The 23,981-nt window shown below is 42.8% G+C and overlaps 1 protein-coding gene across 3 annotated transcripts in view; it reads left to right on the top strand.

The window, feature by feature from the left end:
- Positions 1 to 23,981, top strand: part of EML1 (EMAP like 1) — a 198,408-nt gene that overhangs the window by 85,182 nt on the left and 89,245 nt on the right. The gene's annotated exons all lie outside the window — the stretch shown is intronic.

Genomic DNA, 23,981 nt, shown 5'->3' with positions numbered 1-23,981 from the left:
ATGCCTAGGTTGGGCCTGAGCCATGGCTTGGCACCGGCAGCCTCACTTGGGAGGGGGAAGGGCTGATGATTACTTTCCATTTCTCTTTCCATTTTAAAATCTTTTCGAATATGTTTCTGTACTTTAAAAATCAAAATGAAAAAAAGAATAACCAGTTAAAATGTCTTCTAATCCTACACTTGGGACACTCAGACGATTTGCTTATAACCCAGACTATCTTTTAAAGGGGCTCCCCCATAACTCAGGATCCAGGAGGGTTAGTTATGATGGAAGGACTGTGCGTGCACGCAGAGGATGGTACCATCTCATCAGCAGGCAGCTTGCCAGCGAGGGTTTTCGAGGCTTTATCAACCTGCTAGGTGGTTGTGAAAGTTGATCTATCTTTAAATATTTGTATTTGAAGCTTTTTAGCCCTGCGTATACACTGTGTCTTTTTGGGGGTGGGGGGTATTTTTTTCAGTATCTTCTTAGTTCTGTGTTTACTGGAAATGAATCATATGGTCTGTTGCTCTTACTCGTAGTGAGTGTTGATGTGTCCCGAGAAACCCAGACTCAACCACATTGCCTGGTGTGGAGGAAGCCTTCAGAAGGAAACTTCACACCTTTGAGGCTCAGCACTGGCAGGTTTTCGAGGATGAAGAGGGAGAATCTTGATATCCCAGCACCTTCCCAGTCTGGTTTCTGCATCAGAGTTTTACTGTTTGGTGTGAAGCAAATTCTTAGGAAAGTCCTATGCCTAGTTCTGGTAATAGGCAAAAACATCAGACCAAAGATGCGGAATCATTATTTTTCCATTAACCTATTGCACTTTCTCTGAGCAAACCAATTCCTACCATGTCCTGACATCATGTAAGGATCCAGGAGTAGGTTCACAACCGAAGCTGCGTTTGCTTTAGTTCAACTCCTCCATTAACAACTGTGTTAAAGTGTAATATCTAAGTAGTTGCTGTAAAGTGAACTGAAGTGCGTTGATTACGAGGAGATGGGGGAAAGTGCAGGAGGAAGCAGCTGAGGGAGGAAGCCCACAGAGGCCCAGTAGCAGATTCCGGCTAAGATTTTTTTTAAAAACCCTACACACTTCCCAGCTGTGCCTTAGAGAGTAGCCCCCTGTGACATCATTTGCAGATGGAAACAGAGGCTGATAACTAACATGGTTATTACAGAAGGGATTCTTGAACTAACTTTACAATTTTTCCTGCTTTTATATAGAGCTCTTTAAATTTGAGCATCTCAGTAATATGCCCTTGTGAAATAGGGTCATTATCCCTATGGTACAGATGAGGAAATTGAATCGAGGGTCAAAGGACGTGTTAGGGGTAACATCCCCCTAACCTGGGTCTTTTAAGGGCTCTGGTTATTGCACTGGTGCCTCCTGCACCGCGAGGAAGGGGACATGCATCTCTTCAGTCCTAGAGGTTCTACACCGTGAGACAGCAAATGAAACAGAATAGGAGCAGATCTGAAAAGCATTTAGATGAGGATCTGCAGTTGTGTTTCGTCTCTATCATGTACCTCTGTGGCTAACCACAGACCATTAACAGTAAGCGTATCTGTGGTTAGAAAACCAGAATATTCGCTCCCTGTCAGGAGGGCAGGAAAGCAGGTTGAAGCGCAGCTTCAGGGATGGCACGCCGCTGTGGAACACTCAGTAACAGGAGCAGACAGACAGCCTGGTGTGCAGAAATGAGAGGCTGGGTTGCTCTTTTTTGAACAAAGGCATTTTGCAGCCTGTGAGGTGGTGGGAAATGATTGTGAATAGAAGCTCTGGCATCTAAGCGGAGGGCAGACCATGTATATTCTCAGTATGGCTAGGACTGCTTCTCATTCTAAGGTTCTTTTTTTTAAAAAAAATTCCACCTTTTAAAACCATAACACTGTCATGAATGGTGTTTTTGAATATCAAATACAGGCGCTATGTATGAGAATCTATGTGAGAGAGAGAGGGGGAGGGTGTGTGTGTGTGTGTGTGTGTGTGTGTGTGTGTGTGTGTGTGTGGAGGGGACCCTGGTGGCTGATGAATAATCATTTAACAACATTCATTTGTTTGAATAACACTAGTAATAATCCCTTATATTTATAAGGTACATTAACATTTCCAAAGTGCTTGCCCAGATATCATTTGAATGATAATTCAGTTAGAGTTACAGATCTTTCCTGTTCCCACCAGTGCTCTGAGGAGGTTGAGCCCCCAGCTGGGGGGTGAGGGTGGGGAAGCAGAGATATGCCCCCCCATCCCTTCCCTCTCCGGCTTTGATCTCCTTTATTCACATTGATATCATTTTTCCACCCCCAACCTCCTCCCCGGTTCCCTTCTCAGCCTCTATTATAAAACACCTCTTGGGCCGGGTCTCCCAGAACCAGTGACTGTGGTGAGCACCTTTGTTGGGTTTGTTTTAAAATGCCGTTCATTTTCCCTTTGTTGTCACGTGTGTCGCAAGTGAAAGGCCCTTGGACTTGAATTTGCCCGCACAGGTTAGCAGTCGAGGACACCCCCTTGGAGCGGATCTGCTGGCCAGCACCTCACCGGCTCCTTTCTCCAATTGTTTCTTTATTTCCATTCTTTTGGTCCCCGTTTCAGGCTGCTGGAACCTCTCTCGAGCCTTTTCATATTTTAACACACCCTCTTTTTGGCCTACTTTGCCCCACCAGACATGCTGCTTGTCACCAGTCCAATCCATCTGTGTTTTCTGGATTCACACAAGTGCCAAAGCCTTGAAAAGCTGGGTCCCTGTGCATCGAAGGCCCAGGCCCTCCAGCAGCCGCTTCCTCCAGGAAGAGGACCAAGTCCCCCTGCCCCACACATCCCCGTCTCTGAGAACTCACCATCCTGCCATGCCCATCAGTTCCAGGGGATGGTGGGGAGGCTGGCTTAGGATGTGTAACCAGCATCTTTTTATACTGACTCCGTTTCTTTGTATAAAATTTGTCACTTAGGAGATCCCACTGCTAGCAGAATAGCTTCTTTTCTTAGGCTGGTGCTGGCTCCCAGCTCCAGCAGCATGTGACCGTATGTGGGCCTTGTTGGCTGCACGTGGGTGTTGCTCTTGTCCTGGCCTGGCCTGGCAGAGCTGTGTCCCAGCCCAGGCATCAGAGCCGGAGCCCCTTCTGGTGGAGTGTGGTGTGGCAGAGGGTCACGTGGCCTGGCATCACGAGAGCCACAGGAGACCTGGGGTCCATGTGTGATACCTCCTCTCGGAGGCTGAATTTCTGTCATCTATGAAATTGGATTAAGTTACCAAATAAGATCTATCCCAATGGCTTGTTCATTGTAGAGACAGATGAAACAGCGTGTGTGCAAAAGACTGTGGGCTGTACAAGCACTAGAGGAGGGTTGGCCTGCTTAATCTTCCAACATGTGTTTATTGCGTGCCTCCAGCTTGCCAAGCCCACTTCTAGGCTCTGGGGAAAGAGCAGTGAAGAAAATAAACCCCAGAAGGGCATCACATCCTAGTGGGAGAGGGACAGTAAGTAAGCAGGTAAGTAACAAAGTCATTTCCTCTGAAGAAAATGAACCAGTGACTGAAATGACGTGGATTGAGTTGTCTGGGTATCACTTAGTATCACTCGGGGTTAAGTACCATTTCCTCCAGGAAGCGCTCCCTGATTGTCCAGATGAAACAAGAATATCTGTGGTTTCTTGAGTAACTTTTAGGAGCCAAGGACTTTCCTATGCGTTATTTCTAATCTTCACTCTCCTCTCTAGTGCTTATAGTATATATAACAGTTTTTAATAAGGAGACCCAGGCTCAGAGAGATCAGCACTTGCCTGACATCTCAGAGCTAGAAAGCAGCAGAAGTGAATGTCTGACTGCAGTCTCTACCCTTTCTACCACACCTCCTATCCTCCCTGTTCCCTCAGGACCATATGTTCATCCAACACTCACCATAGCCTATGGACATTGATGTTTTCCTGTGTTTTTCCCCCGTGAGCCTCCGAGTTCCCGAAGGGTGGGAACTGTTACCCATAGCACCTGGAGCAGTGCCCGATGGTTCCCGGGAGCTTATCCCAAGTTCATTAAATCCATAACCAGCTCCAGCCACAACAGGCCCTGGCCGTGTGTACGGACGCCGTGGATCTCCACTTACGGGTTCCCAGAATTCGGCTCTGTAGACTGCAGGTCAAGCTGGATATGTTTGGAGAGAAGATAAGGGAAAAGGAAGGTTCTTTCATGTTAGAAAATTGTTTTAGACGTTAAGCATCTCCGTTCACCGAGCGATGACTTGTCTGAAAGTCTTGCCACTGAACTTTACCTTCAGCAAGTAGAGATCTGTACCTATGACAGCTGAAAAGCCTTGGCGCACCGTTGCACATAACAGGCAATTGGCTTATCACGAGTGGCCGTTCTTGGGAGGGGTGACGTTTGACATCTGGAAAGTCTGTAGTGTTTAAAGTGTGCTTCCGTGCATTGCTTTGGAGCAGGAAAAGGATACAATCAAGTTCTGTGGATACACTGAGCAACTGTCAGGGAGGGCTAGCATTCCAGTCCTGACCGCTCCCTTCTCCAGCGGACTGCAGTCCAGCCACTCAGAGCATCGTTACTTTGAGGCACGTGCCACAGCCCTCCACAGCTCCCTTGAGTCTTGTGAAAATGAACTGTGGCTCACGTGCCATCACGGATGGACGCTTTGCTCTGTTCACTGGCAGCACCACCCTGTAAGACAGTGGTAGTGTCCAATTTTAGTATCGCCCTGCTTCTTGAAAAACATCTTAGGGCAAAGCATGACTGTTTGGACTATTCGAGAATTCTGAGCATTAACAAATGTGATTCCATTTTAAAGGCAAGAAAGCTGAAGTCACGTCAATGCCAAAGAGAAGAAGTGAGTCAGGAACAGAGAGCGTTTAGAACTTTGTTGTGACCAGGAATGTTGTACAAAACAAAGACTTCTGTACTGACTGGGGACAGAACACGAGTGTGGTTCAGAACAGTGAAGGAGACTGTTCAAGGTGGTTCCAGATACTGATTTCAGCGAGTTAGAGTGTCAGGAAATTCATCCATTTATTTTTTCATTCATTCAGAGCCAGGCATTGTGCTCACGCTAGGTGCAAAATAAAGACCACGGTGATGACGGCAGTCAGAGTCCTGCCCCACAGAGAGCCATTTAGCAGCCGGCAAACACCCTGGCAGAGCAGCCGGACCTGGTCTGTCCTAGCACTGTGTCAATATCCTCGTAGCGCCTGCGGACCTAGAAGGCATGGGTGTTGCAAATACTGTCTGTTATGGGCTGAATCGTGTGCACTCCGAAATTCATATGTTGAAGCTCTAACCCCCCAGAACCTCAGAATGTGACCTTATTTGGAGATAGGGTCTTGACAGGTAATGAGGTTAAGGTGAAGTCATTAGGGTGGACCCTAATCCAATCTGCCTGGTGTCCTTATGAGAAGAGGAGATGAGGACACAGACACGTACATGGGGAAGCCCACGTGAGGACACACGGAGAAGACGGCCGTCTACGAGCTAGAGAGGGAGGTCTCAGGAGAACCCAACCCTGCCAAGACCTTGATCTCGGACTTCCAGCCTCCAGAACTGCGAGGAGGTGAATTTGGTTGCTTGAGGCCCCTGGTCTGTGCTTCTTGGTTACGGCAGCCCCAGCATCCCTCGTAGAGTTTTTGGACTCAGTTGCCATGAGTGCTGGAAATACCCCAGCAGAGCATCTGGACCCAGGAGGCTTGCAGTGCACGTGCGGTGCAGGAAGACAGACAGATGTTTTTGCTCTGCAGTCTTCACCCGTGAAGGGGTTGAAGCTGTCGGTGTGCCTGCAGCCTGTGTATTGATCTCTAGGTTCATTTCAGAGATGTTTGATAGTTAACAGGTCTTTCTCTTGTTGGTTCCAAATCATTTATGTGTATTAGCCACTGGCATTTCATTTTCTTTTTTTTAATTAAAATTTAAAGGTTGAAGTATAATTGATGTACAATGTTATATAAGTTACAGGTATATAATATAGTGATTCACAATTTTTAAAGGTTATCCTCCATTTATAGTTATTATAAAATATTGGCTGTATTCCCCATGTTGTACAATATATCCTTGTAGCTTATTTTATACCTAATAGTTTGTACCTCTTATTTCCCTCCCCCTCCCCCCTTCCCTCTCCCCACTGGTAAACACTAATTTGTTCTCCGTATCTGTGAGTCTGCTTCTTTTTTGTTATAGTCACTAGTTTGTTGTATTTTTTAGATTCCACATATAACTGATACCATAGAGTATATGTCTTTTTCTGCCTGGCTTATTTCACTTAGCATAATACCCTCCAAGTCCATCCATGTTGCTGCAGATGGCGACATTTAATTCTTTTTATGGCTGAGTAGTATTCCATTGTATATATACACCAATCTTCCTTGTCCATTCATCTGTTGATGGACATTCAGGTTGCTTCCATATCTTGGCTATTGTGAATAATGCTGCTGTGAACACTGGGGTGCATGTATCTTTTCAAATTGGTGGTTTTGGTTTTTTTCAGATATATATCCAGCAGTGGAATTGCTGGATCATATGGTAGTTCTCTTTATCGTTTTCGGGGAAATCTCCATACTGTTTTCCACAGTGGCTGCACCAATTTACATTCCCACCAACAGTGTACAAATGTTCCTTTTGCTTCACATCCTTCATTTTCTTTACTTTAAAATACCGGATGCATTAGCTCCTGTTTGGGACACTCTGTTAGCTGTTCTTATACAGACCGGCAGTTCTTGGGATGCCGTTTTTTTTTTTTTTTCCTGTTTGGCTTGTTCCTTTAGTCCTTTAAAACTCAGCCACCACTGTTACCAGGACCAAGAAGCCTTCCAGACCCTCCAGTCTGGTCTGAGGGCCCCCGTCCATGCTGGTTTTCTGCCACTGCACTGTTCTGTGCCGTCATCTGTGCCGACAAGCCTCTGCTACAGAGTGAGCAGATGAACGGAAGGATGGAGATATCATTCCCTTGAGAGCCAGTCATTCAAAATGGGTGAAGTTTTTTGGGTACTTTTTTATTGTGGTAAAAAACATAGAGTGAAATTTGGGATTTTACCCCTTGTTACGTGTACAAATTCAATGACATTAATTGCGTTCACAGCATTGCGCAGCTATCACCACCATCTGTTTCCAAGAATTTTTCATCACCCCAAGCAAAAACTGTACCCATTAGGCAGTAACTCCCCATTCTTTCTCCGCCAATCCCCCAGGCCCAGGTAACCGCTAATCTACTTTCTGCCTCTATGAATTTGCCTATTCTAGGCGTTTCACATAAGTAGAATCGTACAGTATTTGGCTTTTTATAACCACCTTATTTCACTCGGCCTCATGTGTTCAGGTGCCATCCATGTTGTAGCATCAGAACTTCATTTCTTCTTATGCCTGAGTAAGAGTCAAGTTTGTGGAAAGACCACATTTTGTTTATTCACTCATCAGCTAACGGACACCTGGGTTATTTCTACCTTTTGGCTGTTGTGACTAATGCTGCTATCACGTGAGTGTACAGATACCCTTTGGAGTCCCTGTTTTCAGTTCTTTTTCTATGTATACCCTAGAGGTAGAGTGGTAATTCTGTGGTAATTCTGTTTACCTTTTTGAGGAACCACTGGACTGTTTTCCACAGAGGCTGCACCACTTTACATTCCCACCAGCAATGTACAAGGTTCAGTTTCTCCACGCCCTCCCCAGCACTTGTCATTTTCAATGTTGTTGGTCATACCCATTTTAGTATATGGGAAGGGGTGTCTCGTTGTGGTTTTGATTTACAGTTCCCTAATGATGTTGAACGTTTTTTCACGTGCTTAGTGGACATTTGTGCATTTTCTTTGGAGAAATGTCTATTCAAGTCCTTTGACCATTTTTTAATTGGGCGATTTATCTTTCTGTTATTGAACAAAATGTTTGAAACTTGAAAGAAATGTGCTCCTTGAAAGGATGACCCCTCCTCATACTTGGCTTTCTAGAAAGCTTATTCTCCGAGGGTTCTAGATTGACAAGGTTATTTTAATCATCTCCTGTCCCTCCCCCTCCCACTCTCTTGGCTCTCCCCACCACCATTTTTTCTAGCATTCATCTTTCAGATTAAACTTAAAATGATACTCAAATAAAGAATCAAACTGGGACTTCCCTGGTGGCGCAGTGGTTGAGAATGCGCCTGCCAATGCAGGGGACACGGGTTCGATCCCTGGTCCGGGAGGATCCCACATGCCGTGGAGCAACTAAGCCCGTGTGCCACAACTACTGAGCCTGCGCCCTAGAGCCCACATGCCACAACTACTGAGCCTGTGTGCCACAACTACTGAAGACTGCGCACTGCAACTACTGAGCCCGTGTGCTGCAACTACTGAAGCCTGACCGCCTAGGGCCCACGCTCTACAACAAGAGAAGCCACTGCAGTGAGAAGCCCACACATCGCAACGAAGAGTAGCCCCCACTCACCACAACTAGAGAAAGCCCCCGCACAGCAGCGAAGACCCAACACAGCCAAAAATAAATAAAAATTTAAAAAAAAATAATGATAATAAAATATATAAAAAGAAAAATCAAACTGCAAAATTTTGCTTTGGAAAATGCTCAAATGCGCCAATACCCTTTTCAAGTGCATTAAAGAAATTAGAGAACCAGATTGTCAATTTGTGTTATTTGAATGCCGTTTGAAGGTGATAACATTATGGAAGTGTACTCTGAGCAGTATTTGCCAATGTGTTTGGGTATGGGGGTTGGAAGCAGGGTTTCGAATGTGGAGAGGCAAATGTCTTTGTGGATAGGTCTGAATGTTCAGATGAATGGTTCCGTTGGTTGTTTTAATCTCAGTCTCACTCTCTAAACTCTCAGTGGAAAGAGAACCAGGTGGGGAGGACAGCAGCCCTTAGGACAGGTACCATGGAAGTGCATCTGGCAGGGCCTTGGACCTGAGCCCTTGGCTCTGTGGCACTGCTCCCATTGGACCATTAGCAGCTGTGAGCCAGGGAATTTGTATCTTTTATAGAATTTGGAATGAGGAATTTCCAGTGCGATTTTTTTTTTAAATAAATTTATTTATTTTTGGCTGTGTTGGGTCTTCGTTGCTGTGCACGGGCTTTCTCTAGTTGCGGCAAGCGGGGGCTACTCTTTGTTGCGGTGCGTGGGCTTCTCACTGTGGTGGCTTCTCTTGTTGCGGAGCACAGGCTCTAGGCGCGTGGGCTTCAGTAGTTGCGGCATGTGGGCTCAGTAGTTGTGGCTCACGGGCCCTAGAGCGCAGGCTCAGTAGTTGTGGCGCACGGGCTTAGTTGCTCTGCGGCATGTGGGATCTTCCCGGACCAGGGCTTGAATCCTTGTCCCCTGCATTGGCAGGAGGATTCTTAACCACTGTGCCTCCAGTGGGATTTTAAAAGCTATTCTAAGAGAGTAAAATTGAGGGGGGGGTGGGAGATGGGGGAAATATAGTTTTGCTATGACTGCTGGCATATATAGCCTTTGACTGGCCTTAATCAAAAATATTTTTCCTTTTTTTTTTAAGTCGATTAAGAAAAACATCTGCTATAACTTTAGGTCCAGAAACAGGTTAATTTATCCTTTTCCTTTCTTTCTCCAAGCCAAATATTTTCTTAATTTTTGTATCTTGCCTCATTCTACAAAGGATTTTTGGTATCATGTAACACTTTGATTTTTTGGAATCATTAAAATATATATATACTTTCTTTTCTTTTCTTCCCCCCTTTGTTTTTTTTTTTTTTGCTGCTTCTTTCCTCCCCTTTAAAAAAAAAAAAAAGCTTTCTGGAAGTATCATTGACACACAATAATCTGAACATATTTAAAGGAACAATTTGATAAGTTTTGACATATGCATGTATCCATGAAACCATAACCACAATCAGATAAGGAAGATAATCATCCTCCCCTAAAGTTTCTTTGTGCCCCTTCATCATCCCTCTGCCTCGCCCACCCTTCCAACCACTGATCTTCAGTCACTATAGATTAGTTTGCATCTTGTGTAATTTTATAGAGATGGAATCATACAGCACGTACTCTATTTTCTGGCTTCTTTTACTCAGCATAATGATTTTGAGATTCCTCCATGTTGTTGCTTGTTCAGTGTGAGTATATTTTTATTCCTGACTAGCATATCCGCTGTGTGGACGTACCACAGTTTGTTTACGCATTCACTTGAAGGACGTTGGGGCTGTTTCCAGTCTTTGTATGTGCATATGTTTTTATTTCTCTTGGGTAAACACCTATGAGTGGAACGATGGGATCAGGCGGTGGGTGTGGGTGTAACCGTTTCCCAGAGTGGCTGCACCATTTTACACACCCACAGCAGCATGTCAGAGACTCAGTTGCTCCATGTGCTAGCCAGCACTTTTTTGGTCTTATATTGGTCTGACTTGAACATTCGAGTAATGCTGGTCTGATAGATGAGATGAGAAATATTCCCTCCTCTTCAGTCATCTGGAAGAGTGTGTGTAGAATTGGTGTCTGAGTCTGGGTTGGTTGGTTTGTCTTGAAAAGTTTTTAACTAAAAGTTTCATTTCTTTAGTAGTGCTATTTAGAGTGCCTCTTTATTCTTGCAGGAGCTTTGGTAGTTTTGTCTCTCAAAGAATTTTTGTATTTCCTCTAAGTTATTGAATGTGTTGGTATAAAGTTATTCTCAGTATTTCCTGTTGTCCTTCTAATCTGTAGTAATGTCACCTCTGCTTCCTCATATTGATATTTGGTGTCCTTTCTCTTTTTTTTCTCAATAATTTGACTATAGGTTTGTCAAATTTATTTCCTCAAAGACCTAGCTTTTGGTTTCATTGATTTTCCCTATTTAATTGATTTCTGCTCTGCTGCGTACTACTTACTTTCTTCTGCTTACTTTAGGTTTCTTAAGTCAGATGCTGAGGTCATTTTCCTTCACGTCCTCGTCTTCCTTCTTCTTCTTTTCTAATGTAGGTGTTTAGAGCTCTAAAACTCTCCTTAAGAACTATTTTAGCAGCATCCCACAGATTTTGATATGCTGTGTTTTCATGTTCATTCAGTTCAAAATATTATCTAATTTTCCTTTCTATAAAGTTTGAGTTAATTTTTCTGCAGGTTGTAAGGTCTGTGTCTAGATTGTATTTATTTATATGTATTTATTTATTTATGGTGAAAATACTGTCCTTTCTCCATTGAATTGCCTTTGCTCCTTTGTCAAGGATTGACTGCGTTTGAGCAGGTCTGTCTCTGGGCTCTCTGTTCTGTTCCACTGACCTATACGTCCCTTGTTTCACCAATAGCATGATGTCTAGGTAATACCAGTTCTCCAACTTCGTTGCCCTTCTTCAGTATTGTGTTGGCTCTTCTGGGCCCTTTGCCTTTCCATATAAATCAGTTTGTCAATATTCACAAAATAGCCTGCTAGGATTATGACTGGGACTGTGTGGAATCTATAGATCAAGTTGGGAAGAATCAACATCATAAAGTATCGGGATTTCTAATACATGAACATGGAATATCTTTCCATTTCTTTAGCTCTCTTATTATTTCTTTGATCATAATTTTATAGTTTTCTGCATATAGATTCTGAATATATTTTGTTAGATCTATAACTATTTCTTTTTTTGGTGCTATTGTAAATGGTATTATGTTTTTAATTGCAATTGTTCATCAGTAGTACATGGGAAAGTGGTTGACTTTTGTATATTAATCTTGCTTCATGCAACAGCGTTCTAGTCACGTTTTAGGAGGTTTTTCTGATCAATTCTTTGGAGTTTTCTACATAAACAATCATGTCATCTGCAGACAGACAGTTTTATTTCTTCCTTCCCCATTTGTATACCGTTCACTTCCGTTTTTGGTCTTCTTGCACTAGCCCGGACTTCCAGTATGATGTCGAATAGGAGTGGTGAGAGGGGACGTCTTTGCTTTGTTCCCAGTCTTAGGGGGAAGCATCCTGTTTCTCACCATTAAGGGTGGCGTCAGCTGTAGGCTCTTTGTAGATGTTCTTTATCAGGTTGAGGAAGTTCACCTGGATTCCTAGTTTGCCTAATTTTCTCTTTATCTCTGGTCTTAAGCAATTGGATTTTGATCTGCCTTGGTGTAATTTTCTTCATGTTTTCTGTGCCTGGGATTCATTGAGCTCCTTGATCTGTGACTTTATAATTTTCATCAAATTTGGAAATTTTTCAGCCATTATTTCTCTAATTAGTTTTTGTTCCCCCCCTCCTTTAGAGACTTGAGCCACACAGATATTATTAGTACACTTGAAGTTGTCTTACAGCCCCCCAATGCTTCATGCTTATTCATTTTCTCTCTCTCTCTCTCCCTCCCTCCCTCCTTCCCTTGAGTCTTTTTTTTTTCTCTAAATTTCATTTTGGGTGGTTTCTATTGTTGTTTCTTCATGTTCACTAATCTTTTCATTTACTCTCATCTAGTATATTGTAGTTTTCCTCTCTAGAAGTTTGCCTTATTTTGTAAATATATACCTTCCATGCCTCTACCTAACACATTCAGTTTTTTCTTTTAGCTTCTTGAACATAGGCAATACAGTTACAATATCTTTAATTTTCTTTGCCGAGTAATTCTGTCATTTCCAGGTTAGTTTTGCTCGATTGGTTCTTTTCCTTATTATGGGTCATATATTTTCCTGCTTCTTTGAATGCCTGGCGGTTTTTTGTTGGATGCCAGACGTTATGAATTTTACCTTGTTGGGAGATGGATATTTTCATATTCCCATACAAATTTTTGAGCTTTGTTCTGGGATGTGGTTAAGTTACTTGGAAACAGTTTGGTCCTTTCATGTCTTGCTCTTAAGCTTTATTAGGGGAAACCAGAGTAGCGTTTAGTCTAGGGTAAAATTTTCTGCGTTCTCTACCCAGTGCCCTGTGGATGTTGTGGTTTCCACTCTAGCGAAGGGTGACAGGAGCTACTCCCAGCCCTGTGTGAGCTCCAGTGATTGCTCTCGCTGCTCGTATTGGATGGTTGCTTCCCCAGACCTGGCTGATTTCCTTATACGTAAATGCTGATCAATACTCAGCTGAAGATATGGGGGTATTCTCTGCAGGTTTCTGAAGTTTCCTCCCTTTGCAAGTCTCTCCTCTTTGGTACTCTGCCCCCTGAACTCTAGTCACCTTGGCTCTTCTGGACTTCCAGCACGGTCTCCTCCACCAAGGGAGACCTCCAGGTTCCACCTGGTTCCCCTCCTGGCGTCGCTTCCTGGAAAGTCTTCAGGCTGTATCCTGGGGCAGTCATAGGGTTCAGCTCTTTTGCTTGTCATCACTGAGCAATCACTGCCCCTCATTGTCCGACGTCCAATGTCTTAAAAACCATTGTGTAATATATTCTGTCTGTTCTTTTTAGCTGTTTTAGGTAGGATAGCAAATCCAGTCCCTGTTGCTCCGTCTTGGCTGGAAGCAGAAGTTAATGGCACTTGAAAAAAAAGTTCCACAGTGTCAATAAGAAAGGGCAAAGAAAAAGCTTTACAGCAAGAACAATAATCACAAAAAAGAATGTGGGTGGAAGAGGTTAGATTTCAAACCTCCCTTTAGATTCTAACCTTAGAATGTTATAGCTCCACTTTTTTGAAAGGAACCTAAAAGATAAGTGCTACAACGAGGACCTAGATATTTCACTTGTAACGTCTTCTATGAACCAGTCATATCTACCGTATTATCCTGAAGATGGACCACTAGTTTCAGTATGTTTTAGAACTTGAAGACCAGTGGTCTGGCTTTAGCCCCAGTGGTGGATTTCAGACCATTTCAACTGTGCTTTTCTGACCTTCATATCAACTATTAAAGCACAGGCTCTCACATGAGGGAATATTATCTAAAACTAATCAAAACGATTCGGTCTAGAAGACAGTCAGTGTTAAGGGTAATGTAACCGTATAGAGTACTCTATTTTTTAACTTTTTGTTTATTTTTAATTTTTTTGGCCATGCCATACGGTGTGTGGGATCTTAGTTCCCTGACCAGGGATTGAACCCAGGCCACAGCAGTGAAAGCGCCAAGTCCTAACAACTGGACTGCCGGGGAATTCTGTGGATTTTATTGATTGATTGACTGATTGATTGTCTGGACTGTGTGGCTTGTGGGAACTTCCCTACCCTGACCAGGGATTGAACCCGGGCCACAGCAGTGAAAGCCCTGAATCCTAACCACTAGGCCACCAGGGAACTCCCTCGTAGAGTACTTTAAATGGAAATGTTTTTGTACTAATGGAAATTAATAGAAAAAATGAAGATAAGAATAGCTTTTCTTTTATTCCTTTTGCTGAAAGGTTTTAAAACCATTGTATCAAATAAAAACTTGTTAAAGCTACCTTTTTGGATACTTTTTATTAGGTCAGTTTATGAACCGAGGCCATCTTATGGAGAAGTGTACAACAAATGTAACGAGCGAATATTGCATAGTCTCCACGTAAAATAAAAATTTGGACTATGGTTTTAGATCTCTATCAAGTTCCACCCTTAGGCTTGGCATTCTGTCTGCTCTCCCCTTCCCCACCTCTGTAACTTTAATCTTTCCTTTTATGGTAAGAATTTGGTGATCCTCCTGACTTGCTAGGAGCTTTATTAAAAAGCTTCAGGTTTTTTTCTTCTCCCTCTCCTCCCCTCCTCCCCTCTCCCTTCCCCTCTACCCCTTTCCCCTCCCTCTCATCCCAGCTGTCCCAGAGACTGGATATGCCATTTCTGCCTCAGCGCTCCTGGGCTTCTGAGCTTCAGAGCAAAGGCCAAGTTTTAGGGCAGATCACTTCACACACTGTTGGGAGTTTCTCTTCTGCTCAATTGCAGCATCTCTTGTTTGCTTTAAAACTGTAAAGTGGGTGGGGGAAAGGTATTAACGACTTTACAGTTCCTAGGTCTTTTAGTATCTAACAGAAACAAGAAACAGAATTACATCTGCAAAGGTAGGGGTGTGTGTGCATGCTCGTGTGTGTCTGCGTGTGTGTGTGTGTGTGTGGGAGTGCGTGTATAGTGTTAAAAGTAAATATTCAGGGCTTCCCTGGTGGCGCAGTGGTTGAGAGTCCGCCTGCCGATGCAGGGGACACGGGTTCGTGCCCCAGTCCGGGAAGATCCCACATGCCGCGGAGCGGCTGGGCCCGTGAGCCATGGCCGCTGAGCCTGCGCGTCCGGAGCCTGTGCTCCGCAACGGGAGAGGCCACGACAGTGAGAGGCCCGCGTACCGCAAAAAAAAAAAAAAAAAAAAAAAGTATTAAATATTAAAGTGTTAGTTGTTAAATAAGCATTCTAAGGATTTCAGAGAATCTCAGGGCTCCATGGGAAGGAAGTCTTTGCTGGCTTGGTAACTATGGTTTAGGCAAAATGAAATGAGAGCATGTTTCGAGATAAAGTAATTAACACATTTCCTAAATAGGCAACTAGGGAATTTCAAGACTGTTCTTTCTATAAGTGATTGTTCGTGTTCTTCCTCTTTTGCCTCATCCGTTATGCATTCATTGAAACCCAGTAGCTCACCTGACATCCTGTTCTTCCTCCTTCACCTGTGTTTTGTTCTAGGTTTGACTAGTCCTCATATTACATTTCCAGCCAGCTTTTTGCCCAGCTTGTGATGGGGGCGGGGTGGGGACAGTTTAATTGCCCTCTTGCCTGTGTCCCTGTATTTCCTGGGGAGTTATTTGTTGGCCAGTCTCTCCTCTGCCAGACGGAAGGTCGCAGTGTTGATTGCCGGTCTGGTCCAGAAGCCGCTTGGTAACGTTCAATGAACTGAATGGAAAGTTTGTTCGCTTTCAACTCTGTGTCACCTAAATGCTGCTGAGTCACATACTGCTTCTTAGGGTGATTCTTATGCGTTTTTTTCTGGTCTCCAGCACCACTGTTTTACAACCCAAGACTCATAAAATATCTTGATACATTTCCTTCCAGATTCAAGAGGCTCTGCTGAAGTTCCTTTAATCAGTAGGCAATGCCAGCATTTTTATAGCAGTTAAGGGCTGTTGTAGAATTCTCTCACAATCGAGTATAGGAACATTTGCTCAGCGTCATTTGAGATGGGTTTACTGATGGATGGGGTCAGTTCTTGTAATTATCTATGAAGTGATGAGTCTCAGAGCGAGAGCTCAAGTGACGGGTCCAGCCCAGGGGTGTGCAAGTCTCAGAGTTCCTGACTGACCCAGATGATCAAAGAAGAAGCCAGTCTCAGAAGTGAAATAAAGCTGGAGCCCTTCAGCCAGGAGTGGGGTACAGGGCTGCAGATCTGACAGTAGGGCTGAAATCCAGACCTTAAAATGACAGAGGATATGTTGTTTCTCTATGCTACCTGTTTCCATTTTTCTTTTGCTAGTGGATACTATAGTGGTTCAGACTATGACAACAAAATATAACTTTTCTGCAAACAGTGTATAATATGGAAAACCAGCTTTTACATAGGTGTCTGCCTACAGGTTATTGACTGAAAGGTTGTTAGTCCTTATTGCTTATGTGATTGGTTCCTAAAATACTAGAACCTTATAATAAGATTTCTAAATAGCATTTGTCTAATGTTTTGGAAAGGTAAAATGATGCAAAAGTTGTATGTATGTTTTACTTAGTACCACACAAGTCCCACTGGAATTAAAGCTTGTCATTTGGATGGACCACAGGAGACAGTGTAAAGGCTAGCCCTTGGCTTGCCACTTTCACTGCGCGACTTCAGATTAGGTGGATGAGAAACCTAAGTTCTTCAACCTCATCTCTGAAACGGGGACAGCACCCAGATGGAGGAAGCTGTATGGGTTGGAGATAATACACTGCAAGACATAGGGTCTGACACATAGTGGGTGGGGAATAAGGGTAGCTGTTATTGTTTTGGTGCTATCCTTATTGTTTTAAATAGTTAGGGGAAAGAGAGACCATCTCAACATAAAGGGGACAGATTCTAAGTTAACCTTTTAAAATGAATCGGCCCCCTTTGAGCTCCTGGAAGATTATTACTCAGATAATAGCAGTACCTTCATATCACCAGAAGATTTAGAGGCAAGAGCCTGTTTTTATCTCCAGGTAATGAGATGATCATATGAATGGAGGAAAAAGTATACTTTCCTTACCTTTTAAATAGAGTAAAACAGACAAGTTACCTGAAGATCTTTTTGTGCCGCTTTTTACTGTAAAACGGTAATTAAACTTGAAAGTCATCACCACAGATAGCTACACGAAGATCTAGGGAAAAGGCAGAGCTCAAGGTCATCTTTTTACCTGTGGAACGAGGGGTGATGTAGGACCTACCTGGGTCCATGACATCACTTGAAACTCAGAAAGAAGCCGGCATTTGGCTAGGTTCTCACAAGAGGCAAGTCAGGATGGAGCCGTTGGTGTCATGCTCGGTCCATCCTTTGGCCACTAATCAGGCGCTGTCATGGGAGAGGGCTTTTATGAAACGATTCTTCACCTTAAGCTTAATGTCACGTTTCCTCAACTTGACCTGAGGTGCTGCAGACCAGGAATGGTACCTTTTAGTCTAGCCTTGACCTGTCTCGTGGGGCAAGCACTGCACATACTCACAGAATTTGTTCAGTAACTATTGTTAATGTTGATTTTACTGATGGTCTATGATAAACAATATTAACAACAGTCAACTATGGAAATACTAAACTACCATTTGTGTTGAGCACCTATCTGCCACCATCCTATTAGATGTTTCATAAACGTTAACGTTTATCTTCACAAGAACTTCAGAAGACCGGTTATGGTATTATTCCTGGAGTGGTCAAGTTGTTTGCCAAGGTTACATAGCTCCTAAGTGCCAGACCCAGGAATGGAACGCTGCCCGATTTGAACCCCAGGTCAGTGTCCTGTCTAAAGCCCCAGGACCCAGACCATCCAGTGTAGGTGACACTGATTACTGGCCTTTCCAAGAGCCAGTTTACTGAACCACATTTGGACCTTGACAGAATGCCGGGAGGTTGGAAATTGTAGCCCCAGGAAGGTCTGCTGCTGGTAGAGCATCTTCTAGAGAAGTTGGCCAGCTGAGACATCTACATTAAGGTCCTCGCACCACTGTGGGTCTGGTTCTATCTCAGATTAAATCCTGTCTACCCCCTTGCCCATAGCATGATCACCATCTGAGAGATGGTTACCCAATACCGAGATAAAGGGACACCCTACCTGCCGTGTGTAAATAGATCCCCGTGCCTTCCTGAGTAAATGAGAAGGTACCCCAGCCCCAGCCAGTGGTTCTAGCTCAAAACTCAACAAGTGAAAATATAGACTATTATCCTTTTTTCAAACCTTCCCTAACATCACAAAGTGCAGTGGTGCTTGAAAGAATGAGAATACTTTGAAAAAGGTTAAAGCCGCTCTCATGTTAACACTGTTTTAATGACCGCCATAGATAAATTTTAGAGGCACTGAAATGAAAATTACTTTAAAATAAATAACCTGTGAAGGTTTTATTTGGGCTGGATTCCCAATCTAGTGAGATTTTCTTTGATAGAATTCAGATAAACTCTCCCATTCTGTGCTCCAGACTCCTATGCAATGTACAGAGGTCGGAAACGGTTCGCTCGCGTTGGTTAAACCAAGCTTTGGGTTTTGTTTTTCATTATGCTAATCAGTTTGGCCCCAGCTGAATTGGAATGTAAAGTCATTTGAACAACACTGGCCTTTTCTGTGCACCAGAAGGCTGAGAACCTCAGGCAGCTCCCACTGCTGCCAAGAAGCCTCCAGTCTGTCCTCCAGAGTCAGTTACCTGCAGGAGCAGAAGTCAGTTCCCGACAGGTTATAGCAGCGGTGCTGGCAGGATTTGATAAGCACTAGGTTTATGGCCTGGGGGGAATTTCAGCCCATCTCACAAATGGAGGGTCTCTTAAGCAGATCAGACATTGCAGTTTTTAATCGCTTGTATTTGAAGGCAGATATTCAGGTGGTTAGGGTTTTGGTTTGGGGATTTTGAAGGGTTATTTTGGGTAAAATATTAAAATTAGACTTTTTCCTATGCAGACTTGGCAGTCTAATTAAAATAGAGCCTGATTTATGCAGTTTATTAAAGCCATCTATAGTGCAAACTGAGGCCACAGGGATGCTGTTTCGCATCATAAATTTTGGTAACGTGGAGCAGGCCTGCCTTGTCTTACTTGGTAGGTTATAGGATAGTGATTAGAAAATGCAACGTTGGATGATAGAGGCCAACTTATTGACCTCCAGGACTGCTGGCCACCACTGTCCGTGGGCTCAGGTCCCAGTGATGGGTGTAGCACCCTCTTCAAAGCAGCTGTCTAGGCAGACAACCCAAAAAGATCAGAGGAATACAAGACTCTATATGCCAGATCCTTTTATGACTTAGAAAGCATTTTGTTAACAAAACGCTAATTTCTAATTAATTTTTCAGTGCTCTTTTGCACTACAGTGTTCAGACAGCACATAGAAGTCTTGACGGAAAAATGTTAAACTTGAATTTGCTTTGGTCATCCGTATCAGTAATAATAATGACAATAGCTTACAGCTTACATTTTGAGAACACTTACTATATGCAAAAACAGATCCCAAGTGCTCTCTCTATATTAACTCATTTACTATTACGACAACCCTCTGAGGTAGATAACTTCTGTTGCTCCCCAAATGGAGAAACTGAGGCACGTCGTGATTCAATAATTTGCCCTATGTCACGTAGCTAGTAGGTAGTAGGGCTGCAGTTTGAACCCAGGAAGCTTGACGTCAGAGTTCATGCTTTTAATGACTGAAGTACATGCTGGTCCTGCAAGTACTCTCCCACACTAACTTAGCTCTAGAACCATCCCTCATCCCCCCACCGCCTGCTTCCTGAGGCCGGAGACCTTCCCAGTTAGGTCTGCAATGGCCCAGGCTTGCACGTGACTGAAGGTTTTCGTCAGCTCTGTAGTTGCTCCCAGAGGGAAGACAGATATAAAATACTATCTTATCCTCCCCACTTCTCCCTTCCAATCAGCTTGACATTATGAAGTGGGACTTTCCCGCTTTCCCATCCAGGTCAAAGGACAAATGGAGAAATTTAACAGAACTACTGTCCATTCACAAGAAGTTATCTAGAACTTAAAGGATGGTCTCTTTCTAATGAGCAACCAGTATTCAGTTTTCATTGAAATATTTCTTTGCTGAGATCTCATGGTATAAAAGCAACCAACTTCAGGGCTTCCCTGGTGGCGCAGTGGTTGAGAGTCTGCCTGCCGTTGCAGGGGACACGGGTTCGTGCCCCGGTCCGGGAAGATCCCACATGCCATGGAGAGGGTAGGCCTGTGAGCCATGGCCGCTGAGCCTGTGCGTCCGGAGCCTGTGCTCCGCAACGGGAGAGGCCACAACAGTGAGAGGCCCGTGTACCACCAAAAAAAAAAAAAAAAAAAGCAACCAACTTCAACAAGCAAATATAATAACCTCTCATTGACAAAGCTTTTATCTCACTTGCAGAAGACTTTAAGACTTTATCTCACTTGAACTCTCAGAAAGCTGTTTTATTTATGTTAACATTCAACAAAACTTCTTTTTTTGAGAGAATTCTATGTATTTTAACACAGTATAGATTCATGTAACTACCACCACCATCAGGACAGAACATTTCCATCATCCCCCCAAAACTCCCCTGTGCTCTATCCCTACCCTAACCCTTGGCAACCACCGATCTATACTCCTTCACTATGGTTTTGTCTTTTAGAGAATATCAGATAAATGGAATCATGCAATGTGTTACCTTCTGAGACTGGCTGTCTTCATTCAGCATAATGCCCTTGACATCCATCCCAGTCGTTGGCATGTATCAGTAGTTTGTTCCTTTTTATTGCTGAGTGGTATTCCACTGTGTTGCATATACCACAGTGTATACACATTTGAGTAGCTTCCAGTTTTTACCAAGTGTGAATTGAGCCACTGTAAACACTGATGTACAGGCTTTGTATGAATGCGAATGTGCATTTCTCTAGACTAAGTGCTTAGGATTGCTAGATCGCATGGCAATTGTATGTTTATCTTTACAAGAAACTGCAAAAGTGTTTTCCAGAGTGACCATACCATTTTATGTGCCCACCAGCAACGTAGGAGAGTTTCATTTGCTCTGTATCCTCATTGCATTTTGTTTTGTTAATATTTTGTGTTTTAACCATTCTGATAGGTATGCAGCAGTATCTCATTGCGGTTTTAATTTGCATTTCCCTAGTGGCTAGTGACAGTGACATCTTTTCATGTGTCTGTCATCTGTATATCCTCTTTGGCGAAGTGTCTGCTTGAGACTTTTGCCTATTTTTTTCTTTTCTCTCTTTTTTAATCAGGTTATTTCTTTTCTCATTGTTGGGTTTTTAAAGTCCTTTATGCGTCTCAATCCACAGGAGGAGACAGAGAAAAAGGTTACCCCCAGGTTGCTGGCTGAAAAAGTGTGAATTCTATATTATTAGTGTAAAGGATGGAGTACGCAGTTCTAGGAAGGGGAGGAGTGCAAGAAGAGGATTGTTTGTAAGTTCTTACCTCACAGTTTGATTTCTTTAAAGAAATGTCTTGATACTTTTTTTTTTTTTTTTGTGATACGCGGGCCTCTCACTGTTGTGGCCTCTCCCGTTTCGGAGCACAGGCTCTGTATGTGTGGGCTCAGCAGCCGTGGCTCACGGGCCCAGCCGCTCCGCGGCATGTGGGATCTTCCCAGACTGGGGCACGAACCCGCGTCCCCTGCATTGGCAGGCGGACTCTCAACCACTGCGCCACCAGGGAAGCCCGATACATTTTTTTAAAGAGCTATATAATGTCTCTTCATAAAAGGGTAACAATTTGAGATATGTGTGACTGCTTAATAAGTTCTCTGCGTTATCAGATATTTAATACGTTATTCTCCCTCAGAAGTGCCATTGACACTTGACTTGACATTGACTTAAAAAACATTTCTATGTATGAAACAATTATATTGCTTAGAAAGTTGGCAGAGCTCGAATTTCAGGGCAAGACAGAATTATATCCAGTAAGTAGAAGTTACAAGATGGTAGATTTCAATTTCAAAGGCCATGATTATCTGAATATTCCTTATGCTTTCATGTCCCCATGTTTTGTTTAAATTGTTTCCTTTGCCTGGAATGCAAAGGATTCTTCTCTTTTTGGTTGTTTGTTTTGTTTTGTTTTGCTTTTTTGTTTTCACTTTGCAATTTATTTATGATATTGTCCATATTGCTATTTGTGGATCTGTCTTACACTTCATTTAAAATTAATTTCAAACTGCACGAGTAGTACACACACACATATATATAAAATCTTCCTAAAACATTGTAATATTACAGGCAAGTCTAAGTTTCTCTTTGACCACCACCTATAATCCCATACTTGCTGCATTCTCCAGAGATGACAATTTGTGCATATCCTTCTAGAACGTTTTCTATACATTTACGTACATATAAATGAATACTGTAGAATACATATATTATTTTGTCTTTTTGAAACATGATTCTTTTTCTCAACAAGATATCTTAGAAATTTATCCATGTTAGTACATGTGCTTCCATCTTGCTCTTTTGTTTATTTATTTATTTATTTATTTTAACATCTTTATTGGAGTATAGTTGCTTTACAATGTTGTATTAGTTTCTGCTGTATAACGAAGTGAATCAGCTCTATGTATACATATATCCCCATATCCCCTCCCTCTTGCGTCTCCCTCCCACCCTCCCTACCCCACCCCTCTGTGTGGTCGCAAAGCACCGAGCTGATCTCCCTGTGCTATGTGGCTGCTTCCCACTAGCTATTTTACATTTGGTAGTGTATATATGTCCATGCCACTCTCTCACTTCATCCCAGCTTACCCTTCCCCCTCTCCGTGTCCTCAAGTCCATTCTCTATGTCTGCGTCTTTATTCCTGTCCTGCCCCTAGGTTCATCAGAACCAATTTCTTTTTTTTTTTTTAGAATCCACATACATGTGTTAGCATACGGTATTTGTTTTTCTCTTTCTGACTTACTTCACTCTGTATGACAGACTCTAGGTCCATCCACCTTACTACAAATAACTCAATTTCATTTCTTTTAATGGCTGAGTATTATTCCATTGTATATATGTGCCAAGTCTTCCTTATCCATTCATCTGTCTATGGACGCTTAGGTTGCTTCCATGTCCTGGCTATTGTAAATAGTGCTGCAGTGAACATTGTGGTACATGACTCTTTTTGAATTATGGTTTTCTCAGGGTATATGCCCAGTAGTGGGATTGCTGGGTCATATGGTAGTTCTATTTTTAGTTTTTTAAGGCACCTGCATACTGTTCTGTATAGTGGCTGTATCAATTTACATTCCCACCAAGAGTGCAAGAGGGTTCTCTTTTCTCCACACCCTCTCCAGCATTTATTGTTTGTAGATTTTTTGACGATGGCCATTCTGACTAGTGTGAGGTGATACCTCATTGTAGTTTTGATTTGCATTTCTCTAATGATTAGTGATGTTGAGCATCCTTTCATGTGTTTGTGGGCAATCTGTATATCTTCTTTGGAGAAATGTCTACTTAGGTCTTCCACCCATTTTTGGATTGGGTTGTTTGTATTTTTGATATTGAGCTGCATGAGCTGCTTGTATATTTTGGAGATTAATCCTTTGTCAGTTGCTGTGTTTGCAAATATTTCCTCCCATTCTGAGGGTTGTCTTTTCGTCTTGTTTATGGTTTCCTTTGCTGTGCAAAAGCATTTCATTAGGTCCCATTTGTTTATTTTTGTTTTTATTTCCATTTCTCTAGGAGGTGGTCCAAAAGGACAAAGGAGTCTTCTTGCTTTTCCACCTTGTAAATGTTTTTATCTTTCATGGCCAACCCCCTACTTTCTTCTGTTTTTCCAAATACCATTAATATTTCTTCTCTGTGTTCATTTATCACTCTGTATATTTCTCAATTATATAACTTATCACATTGTTTTAGGGATTTGGGGACATTTGTCTTCTCCACCACAGAGAGAGCTTCTAAAGGACGGTGAATCAGTCATCTTTCCATCCCCAGAAACTAATTTGATGTATGTTTCATAAAAGATACCCATTTACACATTTATTCATTCATTTACCAAATATTTATTGAGTTCTTACTCTGTGTTACATATTGGAAACATAGAGCAGTGAACCAGCAAAAAAGATCCCTGCTTTCATGGAGCTTACACTTTATTGATGTTTTAGAGA

The sequence above is a fragment of the Grampus griseus genome, assembly GCF_964374135.1.
Source record: "Grampus griseus genome assembly, chromosome: 2".
Lineage (NCBI taxonomy): Eukaryota > Metazoa > Chordata > Mammalia > Artiodactyla > Delphinidae > Grampus > Grampus griseus.
This window is presented reverse-complemented; position numbering and strand designations above follow the sequence as displayed.